The sequence below is a fragment of the Dreissena polymorpha genome, chromosome 4, assembly GCF_020536995.1.
Source record: "Dreissena polymorpha isolate Duluth1 chromosome 4, UMN_Dpol_1.0, whole genome shotgun sequence".
Lineage (NCBI taxonomy): Eukaryota > Metazoa > Mollusca > Bivalvia > Myida > Dreissenidae > Dreissena > Dreissena polymorpha.
This window is the reverse complement of record NC_068358.1, coordinates 137,432,403-137,438,331: the sequence shown is the minus strand read 5'-3', so window position 1 is coordinate 137,438,331 and position 5,929 is coordinate 137,432,403.

The following is a 5,929-nucleotide window of genomic DNA, read 5'->3' as shown; positions in this document are numbered from 1 at the left end:
TATTCTTGTTGTCATATAATTTGCCAATAATTTCACTTCATAAATGAAACGAATATGACCATAACTTATTTGTATGCCCCCGGATCAAATGATCGGGGTATATTGTTTTTGGCCTGCCTGTCTGTCTGTCATTGTATGTGTGTGTGTCTGTCCCAAAACTTTAACCTTGGTCATAACTTTTGCAATATTGAAGATAGCAACTTGATTTTTGGCATGCATGTGTATCTTATGGAGCTGCACATTTTTAGTGTTGAAAGGACAAGGTCATCCTTCAAGGTCAAATATATGGCTTCAAAGCAGCCCAGTAGGGGGCATTGTGTTTTACAAACACAGTTCTTGTTTATACAAATAATGGTTCAAATTTAAGCATGCATAGACAGTGAAAACAAATTGTAATTTTTTTACGAGAATCACATTAGAATGTAAGGTGCTTCCGTCTGCTCTCAATTCGTCAAAACGTAATCCCCAGTTTTCTTGGAAGATTTTTAGTTGGTTACAGTAAGATGAGCATAAGCTCACTATTGTCAATTGTGAGTCATACCAAAGATATTACTAATCTTAAAAGACAAATTGCATTTTAAATCAATTTTGTGAAAATAACTAATGTAAACTTAGTGTCATAAATTTAAATTAAAACTCTGCGTGTTTTTAACCTTCTGGTGATCAAACCCTGCTGTAAACATCACAAGGAACTGCTTCAAAATAAATGATAGGACAAGTATCCACCAAGACGTTATTTAAGAAATAATATTTTTCTATCATGGTTTGTTGTCGAATAACCCACAGAAAGGAGTATAGATGCGTAGGAATTCAATCACGAGTGCGAAGCACGAGTGATTTGATAACACGCATCAATACTCCTTATAGTGGGTTATTCGACAACAAACCATCATAGAAAAATATTATATCGATTCTAACCTGATTCTGATTGATTTGGTTCAAGCTTTTGGACGTGAACTATATTTTTCAATACTCCGCCCTTATCAGTACAAAGTTCACTATTTAGTGACGTCATTAAATTGTACACACATGACGTCGTTTTCATTCATAAATATTGTGCAAATGACGTCACTTTCATTGAAAACAGCAATCGTAGAAACTAAATGATGTCACGTTTATTGATGCTACTGAAAAGCTAAATGTTTTCTTAATTACGTTTCCTTACAAATAACATTCTTTGTAGGCGTGGTTATGCCACTTATCACCAAATATACAATTTGTTGTTTCATTACATTTATGTTCATGCTACATTAATTACATTTCTTTTAGAGCGGGTTTGAGCACGTACATTTTACTGCAATATTTTTTTTATTTATTCGGAACTATTTTCGAAACATTAAGCTCTGCCCATATATTATTGCAGAATAACCCACACTTGATTTTCTTCTTTGGCTATAGAAAACAAGTCGCACGTCGTGTTAGAATAGTTCTTTAAACATGTGTGTCCTACAGGGCTGCTTAGTGGACACTGAACCCATGTTACCAAGTCATTCATGGGTTTAATGCATAATATTCATAATGAGCAAGAAGACTGGGAAAATGGGACTTCTTGTTCACAAGGGATCACTATGGACATACAATCAAATCTGTTACTAAGCGTTCACAAGCTTTTGCTACAGACATGTTAGGAAACATGGGTCTTAACCCTTTCAGTGCGGGAACCGAATTTTAAAGGCCTTTGCAAACAGTTTGGATCCAGATGAGACGCCACAGAACGTGGCGTCTCATCAGGATCCAAACTGTTTGCTATTCTGATAGTATTGTTTGAAAAAAATAGAAGAAAATGCTGATTTTAGAAATTCTGCAGACGACATTTTAGCAGACGACAAATTTCCCAGCATGCAAAGGGTTAAAGATGTTCACAAGGTTTCATTAAAGACATGTACGGAAAACTGCTGAAGAGTATACAGAAGCAGCCTTTGATCTGACCCATTTTTTTGCTTTCTGAAACAGGTTTTCACTAAAAATCTCAGAAAGTTACGATATGAATTTCATAAACATTTATATGAACTTTCCCATCAAGGTGCCTTTTGTCATCTTGTTCTGCTCTGTTGATATTTTAAGGGAGTTATTTATCTTGAATAATATTGCCTTTCTACGTTTGATTGTGGACACTTATGATCCAAAACACGTCATATGCAGCATTCCTATTGGCTGGACATGCCTATATTTTGCCCAGAGATGAATCATACATCATTATCTAATTTTTTGTTGTTCCTTGATGACTGGAACTGTAAATGAGAATTAAAATTAAGGAATTTTGTTATATCATTCGAACGGAATAAAGATGAGCATATTTTCATGTCGTTCCTATCCAGCCATTTTTAAGGGAGTTATTGCACTATTATAAAAATTATTTCCACGCTATTAACCCATACATAGACAAAGCGTATCATTGGGTAGTATCAGTCAGTTTCACTGATATTCTTGTTAAATTAAACTGAGGTAACATATGAAAATGTTTTGAGCAAGTTTCATGATCGTGCAAATGTGACTTCCAAGTTTGTTGTAAAGCAATATACCAGGAAATGAAATTTGACCCCTTATGTGTTCACAAGATGTATGATGACAAAGGGGATCACAACAGATCACCATCTGAACGACGAATAAGTAGATGAAAATAATTCCTCGACGTATAATTACATATTTCAATGAAATTTGTAAGACCTGCAATATCTTTAGAGATCATGCATTAAAGGGGCTTTTCACAGATTTTGGCATGTTTTGAAGTGTGTAGTTAAATGCTTTATATTGATAAATGTTAACATTGGATATAAAAATCTCCAGTAAAAAATCAAGAATAAACTTTAAACAAGAGGGCCATGATGGCCCTGTATCGTTCCACTGTTTTTTCTTTGCAAAAAAACGTGCAATGCGCATGGGTTGAAATGTACTCAAGCATGTGACTTTCTCTTTCTATCCCTCGTCCCACTGGGGGTTTAAAGTTGGAAGGGTGAGCATTTTTATATATGGAAAAAGTTACTACCGTGTAAACTAAACAGACTTAAAAGCCCGGGAATTGTTGCACAGGTCCTTTGCTTATAACGTAGGTACATTTATCTCTCCAAAAAATATTGTCGTTCTTTCTATGTCACATATTTTTAGATGCTGAAGATCAAATCTACGCATTTGATTTGAAACAGATTCACAAGACCCATAGGAATCAAAATGCCTTAACCCTTTACCAAACGACACATTTTGGACTTTCCCAATTTGAAAGAGGTTGCAGACGTCAATTAAATTAAAATGGAATATGAAGGAAATGATCAGGTAGGGTAGAAATCATTGTGATAGAAGGACAAAATTGCTCATCAACCCACACATCCCTAAGACCAAAAGGCCTGAGAATATTATGATAATCTAAAGATTATTTCTTTATATTTATAAATTTATTTAATTAAGTAATACATTTGACTTCTAAGATCAATTCATAACTTATATTAAGAAAATTATAAAAAAGTCAGAAATATATATGGATTGTTGAGCAATTGACAATCATATCCACAATTCATGAGTCACGATTCACAAATGGAACAATGAATCATTAGTTATTAAAAAGCAGCATATATACGATAGTTAAGAACATTGCACTTCATTAATTTCAAAACCTTCTCTTGGATACAAAGTTTGAGTTTACCGTGCAGAATCATATATTGACTTTTCTTGAAATAATTATGTTCATGGAAGTTGTGTTTTTAAAATCAATAATATATTATTAAACTGGTTTAAACACTACAAAAACGACATGAAATTAACATGTCATCCAAAATATTTTCATCCGGATATATGGTCACTTTTGACATATTTAAATAAAACCCGACTTTTTTCAGTTTGCAAGAAAAACATTCATAACACATGTTCTTACTTCAATGCCTTTGTAAGCAGTCACCATCTGACCTAAAATGGCACTAAATGACAGGGTTTTATCTCATGTTTTCAAGATGTTGATGTTGTTGGTCACAGCCAAACGGCCGCAGTAATCTCCACTGGTAAACGTCATATGTTCAGTTTTGTGAGCCCCGGGGCCGGGTCAAATTTGAGCCCAGGGGAATAATTTGAACAAATTTGGTAGGTTGGAAATTTAGACATCACTACATACCAAATTTAGTAGCCCTAGGCTCTATAATTAAGAACAAGAAGATTTTTAAAGTTTGCACACAATAAGCCTTATTTAAGCATATGTTCATTTTTGTGACCCATGGGGCAAGGTCAAATTTGTTCCCAGGGGCATAATTTGAACAAACTAAGTAGAGAACTATTATATGTCACTACCTACCGAATTTGGTAGAAATAGGCCCAATGGTTATGGACAAGAAGATTTTTATAGTTTGCACAAAATGGGCCCAATATAAGCATATGTTCAATTTTGTGACCCCTGGGGAACAGTCAAATTTGATCCTGGGGGCTTAATTTGAACAAACTTGGTAGAGGACTATAAGATGTCATTACATACCAAATTTGGTAGCCCTATGCCATACAGTTATGGACAAGAAGATTTTTAAAGTTTGCACAAAATAGGCCTTATATAAGCAAATTTTCGATTTTTTGACCCCCAGGGCAGGGTCAAATTTGACCCCAGGGGCATAATTTGAACAAACTTGGTAGAGGACTATTAGATGTCACTACATACCAAATTTGGTAGCCCTACGCCCAATGGTTATGGACGTAAAGATTTTTAAAGTTTTCACAAAATAGGCCTTATAAAAGCAAATTTTCAATTTTTTGACCCCCGAGGCAGGGTCAAATTTGACCCCAGGGGCATAATTTGAACAAACTTGGTAGAGGACTATAAGATGTCACTACATACCAAATTTGGTAGCCCTTGGCCCAATGGTTATGGACAGTTAGATTTTTTAAGTTTTCACAAAATAGGCCTTATATAAGCAAATGTTCAATTTTTTGACCCCCCGCGGCAGGGTCAAATTTTACCCCAGGGGCAAAATTTGAACAAACTTGGTAGAGGACTATAAGGAGTCACTACATAGCAAATTTGGTAGCCCTAGGCCCAATGGTTATGGACAAGAAGATCTTTAAAGTTTGCACAAAATAGGCCTTATATAAGCAAATTTTTAATTTTTTAACCCCCCGGGGCAGGGTCAAATTTGATCCCAGGGGCATTATTTGAACAAACTTGGTAGAGTACTATAAGATGTCACTACATAGCAAATTTGGTAGCCCTAGGCCCAATGGTTATGGACAAGAAGATTTTTTAAGTTTGCACAAAATAGGCCTTAAATAAGCAAATTTTCAATTTTTTAACCCCCTTGGGGCAGGGTCAAATTTGACCCCAGGGGCATAATTTGAACAAACTTGGTAGAGGACTACAAGATGTCACTACATAGCAAATTTGGTAGCCCTAGGCCCAATGGTTATGGACAAGAAGATTTTTAAAGTTTGCACAAAATAGGCCTTATATAAGCAAATTTTCATTTTTTTAACCCCCCGGGGAAGGGTCAAATTTTACCCCAGGGGCATAATTTGAACAAACTTGGTAGAGGACTATAAGATGTCACTACATACTAAATTTGGTAGCCCTACGCCCAATGGTTATGGACAAGAAGATTTTTAAAGTTTGCACAAAATAGGCCTTATATAAGCAAATTTTCAATTTTTTGACCCCCCGGGGCAGGGTCAAATTTAACCCCAGGGTCATAATTTGAACAAACTTGGTAGAGGACTATAAGATGTCACTACATAGCAAATTTGGTAGCCCTAGGCCCAATGGTTATGGACAAGAAGATTTTTAAAGTTTGCACAAAATAGGCCTTATATAAGCAAATTTTCAATTTTTTGACCCCCCCGGGGCAGGGTCAAATTTGACCCCAGGGGCATAATTTGAACAAACTTGGTAGAGGACTATAAGATGTCACTACATAGCAAATTTGGTAGCCCTAGGCCCAATGGTTATGGACAAGAAGATTTTTAAAGT